General features: G+C 38.6%; 1 protein-coding gene and 1 pseudogene across 16 annotated transcripts in view; both read right to left on the bottom strand.

Moving 5' to 3' along the window:
* Mvl (Malvolio) overlaps positions 1-18,268 on the bottom strand; it is a 1,196,163-nt gene that overhangs the window by 390,463 nt on the left and 787,432 nt on the right. The gene's annotated exons all lie outside the window — the stretch shown is intronic.
* Positions 1-18,268, bottom strand: part of LOC137238615 (heat shock 70 kDa protein 4L-like) — a 39,068-nt pseudogene that overhangs the window by 13,374 nt on the left and 7,426 nt on the right.

The following is an 18,268-nucleotide window of genomic DNA, read 5'->3' as shown; positions in this document are numbered from 1 at the left end:
TTTTAATTTGGGAATCTTTCAACCATTTTTAACTAACTTCCAGGTTACCTAAAGACTTGTAACTTAGCACATAGTTCGAGACCCGGTGACAATACAACTAAAAAGTTCCGCTGGGTGGCGTGCTAATGGAGATAACTGCAAATCCCCGAAAAACTAGGGGAATCTTGCGATCGATTTTTGAGTAACTTGCCGGTGAGCTAGAGACTTGAGACTTGGGCCGTGGGTAGCGCATGGATCGAGACATTAGGAACATTAATTTTAATTTGGAGATCTTTCAAACCATTTTAATTAACCGGTTACCTAGACACTTGTAACTTAGCACATAGTTCGAGACCCGGTGACAATACAATTTACAGAAATCAAAATTCCGCTAGGTGGCGCGCTAAGTGGGATAACTAAAAATCCTTGAAAAACGAGGGGAATCTTGCAATCGATTTTCAAGTAACTTCCCGGTGAGCTGGAGATATGAAACTTGAGCCGTAAATCAAAACCCGGTGACAATGCAATATCGTATCAAAAAAATTCCGCTAGGTGGCGTATGGATCGAGATATTAGGAAAATTTATTTTAATTTGGGAATCCTTCAATCCATTTTTAACTAACTTCCCGGCTACCTAGAGGCTTGAAATCTGAAATATAGTTTAAAACTCGGTGACAGTGCAATGTTTGATCAAAAAATTTGAGTTACATAACGCACAAGTCGAACTATTTAGAAGACATGGCTAGACGCCTGAGTGTCGCAGGCGTTGTAGAATTGCACCTCGTTGAAGGCCCAACTCAATGCACGGCCTTGCATACTTTTAGGCCTACGCGACTTTCACCACTATTCTTTTAGACTTTCAGGCGTATGCGAATTTCACCATAATTTGTAGCTGTGCAATTTTAGTAGCTGACAAACGAGGTGGAATTCTCTTGTTATGATGCGAGGTGGAATTCTATCGTTTTCGCCAGTGATGTCAGCGAAAATTCCACTAATTCTCTTAAATCTTGCTATTTTGAACAAATAAATAAAGATACGAATTTTTACTTAGGAATTACTTAAATTGCTAATCAAAGTTCCAATTGCCTTTTTGTAGGCAGTACTAAAAAATTTAAAATAAAAAGATGATAAAAAAATTTTAAGGGCTACCTTTATATAAATGGACCAAATTATAGAAGGCAATTTTCCTTTAATACAGACATAGTCTTGTTGAATTTTGACTAAAAAACTTTAACAATAGCTCTTGGAAAAGAATTTTCGGATTTAAAATTTTAATAATCAATTAGTTAATCCCAAGTACATGGTTTGCATTAAATTGAAATATTGCGCTCCACCTTTATAGTTTTAAATACCAAAATTCTTTTACAAGAGCTATTGTTAAAGTTTTTTAGTTAAAATTCAACAAGACTATGTCTGTATTAAAGGAAAAATTGCCTTCTATATTTGGGCCCCTTACGCCCATCCTTCTCCGACCATGCGTATATCAGCTTCAGCATCCCTCTAAAGGGGGTAGAGAAGGGGGAACCTTTAGAAACCCTAGGTCAACGAACTGGACTAAATTCCTGAAACATGTCGGAACAAAACTGGTACAACCCAAAGAGGTTGCTAATGTAGAGGAGCTGGAGGAGTCGGATGAATTCCTAACAAGGACGCTTATGACTGCGTATAACAAAGCTTGCCCTCTAAGAAGATTCAGAGGAAAATCAAAGCCGCCATGGTGGAGCAATGAGCTGAGTCTTCTAAGAAGACAGGTAAAAGAAATGTTTAAGCTCGCAAAGACCGCGGAAAGCGAAGCGTGTCGGGACGAGTACAGGGATCTACTGAGGATCTACAAGCGTGAAATTACCAGGGCGAAGAAAAACTCATGGAAAAGTTTCGGTACGGACATAGAGTTCTCCAGCGAAACAGCACGGTTGAAAAAAGTCCTAGCAAAGGGAACTAATAAAGAAAGAGAACGGGGAATGGTCACGTAATAGCGAGGAATCCCTTGAGGTGCTTCTCGATACGTATTTCCCATCGGGAGACGGTTTAAAAGAGCCAGCAGACATCACTCACACTTCGATCACGGAGCTAGTAGTGCCGGGCTTGGTGACCGATACCGAGATCGAGTGGGCAGTGAAGACGTTTTCTAAGTTTAAATCGCCGGGCCCAGATGGTATATTCCCGGCCATGCTACAAGTCTCAAGTAGGGCGGTCGTGGAATAGCTTAAAATAATATTCGGTTGGTGCATAAGGCTGAATCATGTACCGCACTCTTGGAGAACTGCTCGTGTAGCTTTTCTACCAAAGGCGGCGAAGATCGGTCACGTGTATCCCAAAGACCTTAGACCCATTAGCTTAACATCATTTCTGCTCAAAACCTTTGAGAGGCTGATAGATGTGTACATAAAGTCCAACGTGGATGAAAAGCTGCTCTCCACAACACAGCATGCGTACACCAAAGGCAAGTCGGTAGACACCGCATTGCATAGGGTGGTAATTAGCATAAAGAAATCCCTGGAATATAAGGAGTATGCTCTAGGAGTCTTCTTGGACATTGCCGGGGCTTTCAATAATGTTGCAAAATGGGTGATTATGGATAGTCTTAATTACATTAAAGTTCATCCTGCCTTAATCAGATGCATCGGCTGCATGTTAAATTGCAGAAAGATTACATCACAATGGGGATTGTACGAGGCCACGAAATCAGTGGGCAGTGGCACGCCGCAGGGAGGGGTGCTATCACCTCTGCTGTGGACGCTGATCATCAACCAACTGCTGAGGCAATTCGATGAGGGACACATAAGTCATAAGTGGAAAGTGCCTTCCAACGATTAGTTCTTTGATGGATCGGGCGCTTCGGGATATTCATACTTGGGCATCTAATGTCGGGTTGAAAGTCAATGCGGAGAAGATGGATATGGTCTTGTTTACAAAGAGGTACAAGGTCCCAAATTGGACCAGGCCTAAGTTAGAAGGGGTGGCCTTACAGGAGAAACCTTGCACAAAATATCTAGGAATCATCCTAGACAGTAAGCTGTCATAGAAGCTCAACGTTGAGGAGAGGGTCAAGAAGGCCTCAGCGGCACTCTATGCATGTAAAAGAATGCTGGGGTGTACGTGGGGCCTTCGCCTTCTCTTTCTCATTGGGTTCTTACAGCTATTGTAAGCCCTATTCTATACTATGGAGTTCTTGTTTGGTGGAAAGCCACACAAAAAACAACATACCTCAAAAAATTAGAGGGGGTATGCAGACTATCGATGCTTAGCATTACGGGAGCCCTGAAAACAACCCCGACGGCTGCATTGTATGCCATTCTGCACATTCCACCTGTAGACCTGGTAACAAAGAACAAAGCATTAACGACCGCAACCAGGCTCGGTGCTTCGGGAAGCTTGAGCGCCAACCATATGGCCATAGTAGTATAGCGTCATCAATCACAAGACGAACAGACTACCTGATTCCCTATCTGCGCTTCGAGGGAGATCTTAAGACCACAATAGAGGTGGACGGTTGGCGCAAAGGTGCGCAAATGTTGGACGAGGCGATACATGTGTACATCGATGGTTCCAAAGTAATGGAAGGAGTAGGGTCTGCGGTATACTGCGCTGATCCGGAAATAAGCAGACCGTACAGGCTGCCGGATTACTGTAGCGTTTTCCAAACGGAAATATAAGCCGTAACCAAAGCAGTAGAAACCCTGGAAGAGAATAGCTTTAGTTGCAACCGTGTTAACTTTTATATTGACAACCAAGCAGCAATTAAGGCAATAATCTCGCATAGCACAGCACCTGTCAGAGTGTAAGCGGTCTCTGGAGAGAATCGGGACAGGGAGAAGCATACATCTATATTGGGTCGTAGGGCATTTGGGAATAGATGGGAATGAAAAAGCGGACGAACTAGCTAAAAAGGGCGCATCCCTTGAAGCTTGCTCCGTAGACGTCCCAATTAGATTGGGCGAGATTAAGCGAAGGCGAGTGGTGCACATGATCGACCAAGCGGGAAAGGCGTGGGTTCAAGCGCGGGGCTGTAAAGTGTCGAAGATTATGTGTAGGTCTTACAACCTTAGACTAACACAGTTGCTTCTATCATTAAAAAGAGAGGATTGTAGACTCATGACGGGTATTCTGACTGGCTTCTGGCGTCACATGCCTTTAAATTAGGCTTTGTCAGTGATAGCAGATGTAGGAAGTGCGGTTGGAGGAGGAAACGATCGAACGTTCTGTGCTCGTGCCCTGCACTTGCCAGACTAAGACTCCAGCTATTAGGAGTGATACAGCTGTCAGATCTAGAAGCAGCAAGTGGCTTAAGTCTTAGGAAGCTTTTAGTATTTGCCAAGAGGACGGAGTTATTTTATAACATAGGTCCTAGTTTTTGATAGGGGTTTTCAGTTTGGTCGTTAAAACAAACTTCTGGTAACACTACGGACTCATTCAGTCTATGTGAGGTCCTCACGGACCGGCCAGTTCAACCTAACCTAACCTACACCCCTAGCTGATTTGATCGATGAAATATTATTAAAATATGTACATAAGTACATACTTTAAGGCAAAGTCTTTGCGCATGATCTTGTTAGTGATAGTAATTATTGAGATTAATCCATAAATGTAGATAAGTATGTACTTACAATAATCACGAATTGATTATGATCACTCTAATAAAATTTGATTATCAATAAATATATCTAGATCCACCTCTTAAGAACTTTAATTGCAATTTAATGTGTAAAGTTGTTGTTGTTGTTGTTGTAGCCGTGCTTCGCGCCATCCAATAAGTACGACCTATCACAAATTGTCATCATTATCCTCTAACGGGAGTCCAAGGAAACTTGCTGTTTCAACAGGGGTGGACCATAATGAGAGGGGTGTTAGAGGCGTTGGTTCCACACATTGCAAGTGGGGCATACATTTTGTATGTCGGGGTTGATTCTGGATAGTTAAGAGTTTAACCTGTTATAGTATCCAGATCGAAGTTGAGCTAGAGTGACTCGCATTTCCCAGGGGAGTGTGCGTTCCTCTCCCGCAAGTTTTGGGCACTGTTTTTTGAGTTCTGGATTCACCGGGCAATTCCTGGCATAAAGGTCCGACGCCTGATTGTGGAGTTCACCGAGGACCTGCTTGTGTTTTTTTGCTTCATACGGGTGAGTTCTCAGGTGCTATATTTTTCCTCATAATGCTTATGGAGATGACTCCTTAAGCCCCTAGGCAGTGTTGGCTCATCAACCAGATGTCTGTTGGGGTTCCCAGGTTTCTGGGTATTCAACAGGAACTGTTTCGTTAGCATCTCATTTCTCTCCCTGATGGGGAGTATTCTCGCCTCTTTATGTAGGTGGTATTCTGGGGACATAAGGAGACAGCCCGTGGCAGTTCTGAGAGCAGTACTTTGGCAGGCCTGTAGCTTCTTCCAGTGAGTAGTTTTTAGGCTTGGCGACCATATAGGGGACGCGTAGCATGCAATCGGCTGGCCAATTACTTTGTAAGTGGTAATGAGCGTTTCTTTGTCTTTTCCCCAAGTACTGCCAGCAAGAGATTTGAGGATTTTATTACGGCTCTGGATTTTCGGTACAATTGCGGCTGCATATTCACTACTTGAGCGACTATCGTAGCCGCCAACAACCAACTATTTTATTTGTACACAAATTAGCCTTACGAATATGGAATTTACAAAAAGATTAAATTATTGTACACTTCAATATGTATTATTACATATTCTCAATTTAGTCTAAAACTTACTGAATTACTCATGAATTATTTAAAATAAGGATAACCATTATACGTAACACTCATGTAAACTAAGATTAAACACTCATCAAAGTGCGTTGTATAACATTTATATTTCAACTCTCAGGCAACCCCAACAATGCGTTGACAGAGGTGAATATATGTATACAGTGTATATAATGTATATAATAATGTATATAATAAATATATAAATATTAAAACGCAAAATCTTTGTACATATCTTTTTGACAATGGGAGGCCAATAATCAAAATTAGAAGAACCCAATGCGAATGTAATTAATTACATTCAGGTAGTTGACCATAGTGAGGCATTGAAATTTATCAAAATCTTGTTGATAATATTAACAATTTGCACATGCCTCAATTTGTTTCTCAAATTATAATCAGCTCATAATAAACTTTTAAAGAAAAAATACATGAGCCGAGCAGATGGTCTGGACAAAGTCTAATTCTAAGGGACAAATATATACCCCAATGGACAAATGGGAAACCATTCTGAGCACGCTTGTGGGAAAGAAAACCTTGGCGGAAAAATCTTATAAGTGTATTAACAAAAATACAACCATACTATGATTTACTGTGTTAGGAAAAATCATACAAAGAGTATATAGTAATTTAACAGCTAAATATCATCTAGAAGCACAACAAATTTTTTCCAGTGTAAGGGATATATTGGTATCCTCACTGAGTAGATACAACGTTGAGGCATTAGTCCCAACGTCATTTGAAAAAGAAATAGAAATAAATTTTGCTGTCCTATTGCCAGAGACTCAACCCAATTTAGGGGAAGCCCTAAAAATTTAAATTACTGATAGAGATTCGCAAACAGAAAGCGAAAAAATGCTACAAACAATAGTCGAATTTTTAAAGATTGCTTCGTCAGTTCTGCCAGAATCCGATGGTAAAGCTGAGAACTTGAATAGCTTCTTGGATACTTTGGATATCCTAGAACAAATTAAGGATACCCGTGAAGCTGTAGCGGTTTCGATGATAAAAACCAAGCTGAAAGGAACAGCCAGAAACCTGTTAAGCACTGAAAGCTCAATTGAAGCGATAAAACAAAAATTAACAAGTAAGGAAGGCTAAGTTCGGGTGTAACCGAACATTAAATACTCAGTTGAGAGCTATGGAGACAAAATAAGGAAAATCACCATGTAGGAAAATGAACCTAGGGTAACCCTGGAATGTGGTTGTATGACATGTGTATCAAATGGAAGGTATTAAAGAGTATTTTAAGAGAGAGTAGGCCATAGTTCTATGGATGGACGCCATTTAGGGATATCGCCATAAAGGTGGCCCAGGGCTGACTCTAGAATTTGTTTGTACGATATGGGTATCAAATGAAAGGTGTTACTGAGCATTTTAAAAGGGAATGGGCTTTAGTTCTATAGGTGAACGCCTTTTCGAGAAATTGCCATAAAGGTGGACCAGGGGTGACTCTAGAATATGTTTGTACGATATGGGTATCAAATGAAAGGTGTTAATGAGTATTTTCAAAGGGAGTGATCCTTAGTTCAATAGGTGGAAGCCGTTTCGAGATATCGCCATAAAGGTGGGCCAGGGGTAACTCTAGAATGTGTTTGTACGATATGGGTATCAAATGAAAGGTGTTACTGAGCATTTTAAGAGGGAGTGGGCATTAGGTCTATAGTTGGACGCCTTTTCGAGATATCGCCATTAGGGTGGGCCAGGGGTGAATCTGGAATGTGTTTGTACGATATGGGTATCAAATGAAAGGTGTTACTGAGCATTTTAAGAGGGAGTGGGCATTAGGTCTATAGGTGGACGCCTTTTCGAGATATCGCCATTAGGGTGGGCCAAGGGTGACTCTAGAATGTGTTTGTACGATATGGGTATCAAATGAAAGGTGTTACTGAGCATTTTAAGAGGGAGTGGGCATTAGGTCTATAGGTGGACGCCTTTTCGAGATATCGCCATTAGGGTGGGCAGGGGTTACTCTAGAATGTGTTTGTACGATATGGGTATCAAATGAAAGGTGTTACTGAGCATTTTAAGAGGGAGTGGGCATTAGGTCTATAGGTGGACGCCTTTTTGAGATATCGCCATTAGGGTGGTCCAGGCGTGACTCTAGAATGTGTTTGTACGATATGGGTATCAAATGAAAGGTGGTAATGAGTATTTTAAAAGGGAGTAATCCTTAGTTCTATAGGTGGACGCCTTTTCGAGATATCGCCATTAGGGTGTGCCAGGGGTGACTCTAGAATGTGTTTGTACGATATGGGTATCAAACGAAAGGTGTTACTGAGCATTTTAAGAGGGAGTGGGCATTAGGTCTATAGGTGGACGCCTTTTCTAAATATCGCCATTAGGGTGGGCCAGGGGTGACTCCAGAATGTTTGTACGATATGGGTATCAAACGAAAGATGTTACTGAGCATTTTAAGAGGGAGTGGGCATTAGGCCTGTAGGTGGACGCCTTTTCGAGATATCGCTATTAGGGTGGGCAGGGGAGACTCTAGAATGTGTTTGATCGATATGGGTATCAAATGAAAGGTGGTAATGAGTATTTTAAAAGGGAGTAATTCTTAGTTCTATAGGTGGACGCCTTTTCGAGATATCGCCATAAAGGTGGACCAAGGGTGACTCTAGAAAGTTTGTACGATATGAGTATCAAACGAAAGGTGTTACTGAGCATTTTAAGAGGGAGTGGGCATTAGGTCTATAGGTGGACGCCTTTTCGAGATATCGCCATTAGGGTGGGCCAGGGTGACTCTAGAATGTGTTTGTACGATATGGGTATCAAATGAAAGGTGGTAATGAGTATTTTAAAAGGGAGTAATCCCTAGTTCTATAGGTGGACGCCTTTTCGAGATATCGTCATAAAGGTGGACCAAGGCTGACTCTAGAATGTTTGTACGATATGGGTATCAAACGAAAGGTGTTACTGAGCATTTTAAGAGGGAGTGGGCATTAGGTCTATAGGTGGACACCTTTTCGAGATATCGCCATTAGGGTGGGCCAGGGGTGACTCTAGAATGTTTGTACGATATGGGTATCAAACGAAAGGTGTTACTGAGCATTTTAGGAGGGAGTGGGCATTAGGTCTATAGGTGGGCGCCTTTTCGAGATATAGCCATTAGGGTGGGCCAGGGGTGACTCTAGAATGTTTGTACGATATGGGTATCAAACGAAAGGTGTTACTGAGCATTTTAAGAGGGAGTGGGCATTAGGTCTATAGGTGGACGCCTTTTTGAGATATCGCCATTATGGGCCAGGGGTGACTCTAGAATGTTTGTACGATATGGGTAAATAACGAAAGGTGTTACTGAGCATTTTAAGAGGGAGTGGGCATTAGGTCTATAGGTGGACGCCTTTTCGAGATATCGCCATTAGGGTGGGCCAGGGGTGACTCTAGAATGTGTTTGTACGATATGGATATCAAATTAAAGGTATTAATGAGGGTTTTAAAAGCGAGTGGCCCTTAGATGTATATGTGAAGGCGTTCTCGCGATATCGATTAAAATGTGGAACAGGTGATCCAGAAAATCATCTGTCGGGTACTGCTAATTTATTTATATATGCAATACCACTAACAGTATTCCTGCCAAGATTCCAAGGGCTGTTGATTTCGCCTTGTAGAACTTTTTCATTTTCTTCTACTTAATATGGTAGGTGTCACACCCATTTTACAAAGTTTTTTCCAAAGTTATATTTTGCGTCAATAAACCAATCCAATTACCATGTTTCATCCCTTTTTTCGTATTTGGTATAGAATTATGGCATTTTTTTCATTTTTCGTAATTTTCGATATCGATAAAGTGGGCGTGGTTATGGTCGGATTTCGGCCATTTTTTATACCAAGATAAAGTGAGTTCAGATAAGTACGTGGACTAAGTTTAGTAAAGATATATCGGTTTTTGCTCAAGTTATTCTGTTAACGGCCGAGCGGAAGGCCAGACGGTGGACTGTGTACAAAAACTGGGCGTGGCTTCCACCGATTTCGCCCATTTTCACAGAAAACAGTTACCGTCATAGAGTCTATGCCCCTACCAAATTTAAGAAGGATTGGTAAATTTTTGTTCGACTTATGGCATTAAAAGTATTCTAGACAAACTAAATGAAAATGGGCGGACCCACGCCCATTTTGAAATTTTCTTTTATTTTTGTATTTTGTTGCATCATATCATTACGGGAGTTGAATTTTGACTTAATTTACTTATATACAGTAAAGATATTAAATTTTTTGTTAAAATTTCTATTTTAAAAAAATTTTTTTTAAAAAGTGGGCGTGTTCTTCATCCAATTTTGCTAATTTTTATTTAGTACATATATAGTAATAGTAGTAACGTTCCTGCCAAATTTCATAATGCTATCTTCAACGACTGCCAAATTACAGCTTGCAAAACTTTTAAATTACCTTCTTGTAAAAGTGGGCGGTGCCACGTCCATTGTCCAAAATCTTACTAATTTTCTATTCTGCGTCATAACGTCAACCCATCTACCAAGTTTCATCGCTTTATCCGCCTTTGGCAATGAATTATCGCATTTTTTCGGTTTTTCGAAATTTTCGATTTCGAAAAAATAGGCGTGGTTATAGTCCGATATCGTTCATTTTAAATAGCGATCTGAGATGAGTGCCCAGGAATCTACTTACCAAATTTCATCAACATACCTCAAAATTTACTTAACTTATCGTGTTAACGGACAGACGGACGGACGGACGGACGGACATGGCTCAATCAAATTTTTTTTCGATACTGATGATTTTGATACATGGAAGTCTATATCTATCTCGATTCCTTTATACCTGTACAACCAACCGTTATCCAATCAAAGTTAATATAATCTGTGAGCTCTGCTCCACTGAGTATAAAAACAGCAATTAAAGGTGAATCAGTTGAAGTTTTGACAGCAAAGTTCCTGAACATCCAACAACGCAGTAAAACGGCAAACCAATATACTGCTGAAATTGAAAGGCTCACAAAATCTTTGGAAGGCGCTTACATATCTGACGGACTAAAACCAGAGTTAGCAACCAAGTATGCTACACAATCAGCTGTGAAAGTTATGTGTAACAAGTAAGGAAGGCTAAGTTCGGGTGTAACCGAACATTACATACACAGTTGATAGCTGTGGAGACAAAGAAAGGGAAATCACCATGTTGTAAAAGGAACCTAGGGTAACCCTGGAATGTGTTTGTATGACATGTGTATCAAATGGAAGGTATTAAAGAGTATTTAAAGAGGAAGTGGGCCATAGATCTATAGATGGACGCAATTTAGGGATATCGCCATAAAGGTGGACCAGGCCTGACTCGAGAATTTGTTTGTACGATATGGGTATCAAATGAAATGTGTTAATTATAATTTTAAAAGGGAGTGGGCCTAAGTTCTATAGGTGGACGTCTTTTCGAGATATCGCCAAAAAGGTGGACCAGGGTTGACTCTACAATTTATTTAGTACGATATGGGTATCAAATAAAAGGTATTAATGAGTATTTTAAAAGAGCGTGGGCCTAAGTACTATAGATGGACGCCTTTTCGAGATATCGCCATAAAGATGGACCAGGAGTTACTCTAGAATTTGTTTGTACGATATGGGTATCAAATGAAAGGTGTTAATGAGTATTTTAAAAGGGCGTGGGTCTTAGTTCTATAGGTGGACGCCTTTTCGAGATATCTCCATTAGGTTGGGCCAGGGCTGACTCTAGAATTTGTTTGTACGATATGGGTATCAAATGAAAGGTGTTACTGAGCATTTTAAAAGGGAATGGGCTTTAGTTCTATAGGTGAACGCCTTTTCGAGAAATCGCCATAAAGGTGGACCAGGGGTGACTATAGAATATGTTTGTACGATATGGGTATCAAATGAAAGGTGTTAATGAGTATTTTCAAAGGGAGTGATCCTTAGTTCCATAGGTGGAAGCCGTTTCGAGATATCGCCATAAAGGTGGACCAGGGGTAACTCTAGAATGTGTTTGTACGATATGGGTATCAAATGCAAGGTGTTACTGAGCATTTTAAGAGGGAGTGGGCATTAGGTCTATAGGTGGACGCCTTTTCGAGATATCGCCATTAGGGTGGGCCAGGGGTGAATCTAGAATGTGTTTGTACGATATGGGTATCAAATGAAAGGTGTTACTGAGCATTTTAAGAGGGAGTGGGCATTAGGTCTATAGGTGGACGCCTTTTCGAGATATCGCCATAAACGTGGACCAGGGGTGACTCTAGAATTTGTTTGTACTATATGGGTATCAAATGAAAGGTGTTAATGAGTATTTTAAAAGGGAGTGGGCCTTAGTTCTATAGGTGGACGCATTTTCGGAATATCGTTATAAAAGTGGACCTGGGTTGACGCTAGAATGCGTTTGTGCAATATGGGTGTCAAACGAAAAGTGTAATAAGTTTTTTAAAAGGGAGTGGGCCTTTGTTCTATGGGTGGACGCCTTTTCGGGATATCGCCATAAACGTGGACCAGGGGTGACTCTAGAATGCGTTTGTACAATATGGGTATCAAATGAAAGGTGCTAATGAGTATTTTAAAAGGGTGTGGGCCTTAGTACTATAGGTGGACGCCTTTTCGAGATATCGCCATAAAGGTGGACCAGAGGTGACTCTAGAATTTGTTTGTACGATATGGGTATCAAATGAAAGGTGTTAATGACTATTTTAAAAGGGCGTGGGTCTTAGTTCTATAGGTGGACGCCTTTTCGAGATATCTCCATAAGGTAGACCAGGGGTGACTCTAGAATTTGTTTGTACGATATGGGTATCAAATGAAAGGTGTTAATGAGTATTTTAAAAGGGAGTGGGCCTTAGTTCTATAGGTGGATGCCTTTTCGAGATATCGCCATAAAGGTGGGCCAGGGGTGACTCTAGAACTTTTGTATACGATATGGGTATCAAATGAAGGGTGTTAATGAGTATTTTAAAAGGGAGTGGGCCTTAGTTCTATAGGTGGACGCCTTTTCGAGATATCGCCATAAAGGTGGACCAGGGGTGACTCTAGAATTTGTTTGTACGATATGGGTATCAAATGAAAGGTGTTAATGAGTATTTTAAAAGGGCGTGGGCCTTAATTCTATAGGTGGATGCCTTTTCGAGATATCGACATAAAGGTGGACAAGGGGTGACTCTAGAATTTGTTTATACGATATGGGTATCAAATGAAAGGTGTTAATGAGTATTTTATAAGGGAGTGGGCCTTAGTTCTATAGGTGGATGCCTTTTCGAGATATCGCCATAAAGGTGGGCCAGGGGTGACTCTAGAATTTTTTTGTACGATATGAGTATCAAATGAAAGGTGCTAATGAGTATTTTAAAAAGGCGTGGGCCTTAGTTCTATAGTTGGACGCCTTTTCGAGATATCGACATAAAGGTGGACCAGGGGTGACTCTAGAATTTGTTTGTACGATATGGGTATCAAATGAAAGGTGTTAATGAGTATTTTAAAAAGGAGTGGGCCTTAGTTCTATATGTGAACGCCTTTTCGAGATATCGCCATAAACGTGGACCGGGGGTGACTCTAGAATATGTTTGTACGATATGGGTATCAAATTAAAGGTATTAATGAGGGTTTTAAAAGGGAGTGGCCCTTAGTTGTATATGTGAAGGCGTTTTCGAGATATCTACCAAAATGTGGACCAGGGTGATCCAGAACATAATCTGTCGGGTACCGCTAGTTTATTTATATATGTAATACCACGTACAGTATTCCTTCCAAGATTCCAAGGGCTTTTGATTTCGCCCTGCAAAACTTTTTCATTTTCCTCTACTTAATATGGTAGGTGTCACACCCATTTTACCAAGTTTTTTTCTAAAGTTATATTTTGCGTCAATAGACCAATACAATTACCATGTTTCATCCATTTTTTCGTATTTGGTATATAATTATGGCATATTTTCATTTTTCGTAAATTTCGATATCGAAAAAGTGGGCGTGGTCATAGTCGGATTTCGGCCATTTTTTATACCAACACAAAGTGAGTTCAGATAAGTACGTGAACTAAGTTTAGTAAAGATATATCGATTTTTGCTCAAGTTATCGTGTTAACGGCCGAGCGGAAGGACAGACGGTCGACTGTGTATAAAAACTAGGCGTGGCTTCAACCGATTTCGCCCTTTTTCACAGAAAACAGTTATCGTCATAGAAGCTAAGCCTCTACCAAATTTCACAAGGATTGGTTAATTGTTGTTCGACTTATGACATTACAAGCCTCCTAGACAAATTAAATGAAATGGCATAATTTACTTATATGCTGTAAAGATATTAACTTTTCTTTTAAAATTTGAATTAAAAAAAATTTTTTTTTTTAAATTGGGCGTGGTCGCTCTCCGATTTTGCTAATTTTTATTAAGCAGACATAAAGTAATAAGAGTAACGTTCCTGCCAAATGTCATCATGATATCTTCAACGACTGCCAAATTACAGCTTGCAAAACTTCTAAATTACCTTCATTTAAAAGTGGGCGGTGCCACGCCCATTGTCCAAAATTTTACTAGTTTTCTATTCTGCGTCATAAGCTCAACTCACCTACCAAGTTTCATCGCTTAATGCGTATTTGGTAATGAATTATCGCACTTTTTCGATTTTTCGAAATTTTCGATATCGAAAAAGTGGGCGTGGTTATTGTCCGATATCGTTCATTTTAAATAGCGATCTGAGATGAGTGCCCAGGAACCTACGTACCAAATTTCATCAAGATACCTCAAAATTTACTCAAGTTATCGTGTTAACGGGCAGACGGACGGACGGACGGACGGACATGGCTCAAACGAATTTTTTTTCGATACTGATGATTTTGATATATGGAAGTCTATATCTATCTCGATTCCTTTATACCTGTACAACCAACCGTTATGCAATCAAAGTTAATATACTCTGTGAGCTCTGCTCAACTGAGTATAAAAACTGCTCCAACGACAAGGTAAAAACAATTATGCAAGCTGGCACGTTCAAAACAATGAACGAAGCCATATCAAAATTTATTAATAGTTGCACAGAAGTAACTGGATATCCAAATTCAATACTACATATTCGCCAACAAAATCAGTTCCGAGGTACCTTCCGCAGGAGTTACCAAAAAAATAATTATAGAGGAAATTATAGACGTACTTTCAATACCTATAACAATAATAACAATAATAATAATAACAGACAAAATAACCAAAGATCTGGTCGAAATTTCGGATCGCAAGGAAATACCCAATAACACCAGAAATGTCCGAAATGTTACACAACAGGAAAACCAACAAACTCTACCTCAATAAATAAAAAATTATATATTTTCAATTTACACCTTAATAGCTACATATCTTCCAGAACAACTCCGAATGTTTTCATATCAACCCTCCTAATCGATACGCGAGCAGATATTTCAATAATAAAAAAGGGTTTGACCCTTATCGTAATGTCACGATAAATAATTCTCAAAAAACAGATGTAAAAGGAATTGGTCAAGGTATAACAAGCACTATTGGCACGGTTAAAGCGGACTTAAAAGATGACAATCTATTAATTAGACACAAATTTCACGCAGTAGAAAACAATTTCCCAATCCCATACGATGGAATATTAGGATTAGATTTTATTAAAAAATATAATTGCATTTTGGATTATCAAACAGAAGGTGACACTCTAATATTGAGACCATACGACTACCCAGAAAACATAATAATCCAGATGACTAACAAACCAACAATCAATAGTAATTCAACTCCCGCACGATCAGAAGTAGTTGGACAAATTCAAATTAAAAGTAACAATTCAAATTTACTAATTCCACAACAAGAATTGTCTGAAGGTATTTTTATTGCAAACACACTAGCAAATTCACAACAAACATTTGTTAGAATTATAAATACAACAAATGAAAATGCACCACTTCAAGATTTTAATATACGTACAGAAAATTTGAATGATTATACAATAGTTAAAAATAATAAACTCGAAAATGAGGCCAACAATAAGGAACAATTAGAAATTTTAAATAAAAATTTTCCAAACTTTGCAAATAAATCACTTAATGCATTATGTGCAGATTTAATTGACATTTTTTCTTTGGAAACAGAACCAATTACCACTAATAATTTTTACAAACAAAAACTTCATATGAAAGACAATAACCCGGTCTACGTAAAAAATTATAGAATACCAGAAGCTCATAAGAGTGAAATTAATAAACAAGTAAATTAATTAATTAAAGATGACATAATAGCACCTTCAATTTCGGAATTTAATAGTCCAATTCTATTAGTACCGAAAAAATCACTACCGAATAACCAAGAAAAAAGATGGAGAATGGTTGTAGATTACAGACAGGTACATAAAAAGTTAACCGCAGATAAATTCCCTTTACCAAGAATTGATGACATACTAGATCAACTAGGAAGAGCTACATATTTTTTATGCTTAGATTTAATGTCTGGATTTCACCAGATTGAACTCAGCGAGGAATCGAGAGATATCACATCCTTTACAGCAGATAACGGTACTTATCGTTTTAAAATATTACCGTATGGCCTTAAAGCAGCACCGAACTCATTCCAGAGAATGATGACATTGGCATTTGCAGGCTTAAAACCATCACAAGCATTTCTATACATGGACGGATTTAGTCATATTAGGATGCTCCGAAAATCATATGATTAAAAATTTAGGAGATGTTTTCGCAACTTGTAGAAGATATAATTTAAAATTGCACCCGGATAAATGTTTATTTTTCCACCAAGAAATAACTTACCTTGGTATTAAATGCACAAGCAAAGGAATTTTGCCAGACCCCAGTAAATTCGAAACTGTTAAAGATTTCCCAACCCCTAAAAATGCGGATGAGACGAAAAGATTCGTCGCATTTTGCAATTATTACAGAAGATTTATTCCAAATTTTTCAGAATATTGTAGAATAATAAGAAAACTTTGCAAGAAAAATGTAGTTTTCGACTGGACAGAGGATTGCAAAAAATCCTTTGGCTATTTGAAAGATGCGTTAATAAGCCCTAATATCCTACAATATCATACTATTTCAATAAAAAATTTTGTATAACAACTGACGCACGTGGGTATGTTTGCGGAGCAGTGTTAAGCCAAGAGTATGAAGGAAAACAATTGCCAATTGCCTGCATCAAGATCATTTACTAAAGGATAAATTAGTAAAGCAACAATTGAGAAAGAATTAGCGGCCATTCATTGGGCCATAACATATTTTAGACCATACATTTACGGTAGAAATTTGTTGGTCAAAACAGACCACAGACCCTTAACATTCCTATTTTCGATGAAAAATACGTCATCAAAGTTAACTAGGATCAGATTAGATTTGGAAGAATATGATTTCGAGGTGGAGGTAAAGAAAACTATTTAGCCAACGCATTATCACGTATAGATATTAAAGACCTAAAACAAATATCAGTAGAAGCGTGTAAAATATTAAAAGTTACGACTAGATCGGAAACTAACAAAAATTATAAAAATAAAGATTCCAGTAGTAAAAATGAAGAAATAAAAAGTCACAAAGAGAACCCAATAATAGTTGAAGCGCTAAATAAATGTGAAGTAAAGAGACTAACTAGTCCAGTTCGTTTTCGATCCTACGAAATTATGTTTCAAAAAAGGAAAGAAAATTTGTAGCGAAATTATATAAAAAACCTAATTGTCGAGGCGAAGATTGACTTACGTCAATTCTTTGCCAGGCTTATGAAAGAAGCCGGCAATTTAGGAATTAGAAAAATACAGTTGTCCTTAGGAGACAAATTGTTTAAAGATAATTATACCCGGGTAGACACATTTAAAGAAATTGGTACCAAAGTTTTCAAAAATTTAATTTTAACATTAACTCCAGAAGTTAGGCATGTGACAAATAACGAAGAAATAAAAGAAATTCTTCACAAATTTCATGGCGATCTTGTTTTTGGTGGCCACCCAGGAATAAATCGCATGACAAATAAAATAAAACAAAAATACTACTGGAAAGGAATGAAAAACGATATCAGAAAATATATCAAAAAATGCGATCATTATAATAAAAATAAAATAATTAAAAACTTGAAAGAGCCTATGATTATAACAGAAAGGCCCACAAAAGCGGTCAACATAGTACAAATAGATACGATTGGCCCTCTTCCCAGGTCGGAAAATGGAAATGAATATGACTTGACTAAGTATTTAGGTGCAATACCAATACCCAGCAAACATGCAAAAACAATAGCCAAAGCGATATTCGAAAATTTTATCCTAGTTTATGGTTGCATGAAGACAGTTATAGCAGATATGGGAAGCGAATATAAAAATAGCTTATTTGAGGAATTATGCAAGCTTCTAAAAATACACCATAAAACTTCAACACCTTACCACCATCAAATTTTAGGCACAGTTGAACGTAGTCACAGAACATTCAATGAATATGTACGTTCCTATATATCCATTGACAAAAACCATTGGGATGAATACCTTAAATATTTTGCGTATTGTTATAACACAACGCCATCTACAGTTATTGTCCATACGAATTAGTATTTGCCAAAAAACACCAGACTTACGAATTTTTACGAGAAAATACGGTAAGCCCATTATACAATTATGAGGCTTACGACAAAGAAATTAAATATAGG

The sequence above is a fragment of the Eurosta solidaginis genome, chromosome 1, assembly GCF_040869045.1.
Source record: "Eurosta solidaginis isolate ZX-2024a chromosome 1, ASM4086904v1, whole genome shotgun sequence".
NCBI lineage: Eukaryota > Metazoa > Arthropoda > Insecta > Diptera > Tephritidae > Eurosta > Eurosta solidaginis.
This window is presented reverse-complemented; position numbering and strand designations above follow the sequence as displayed.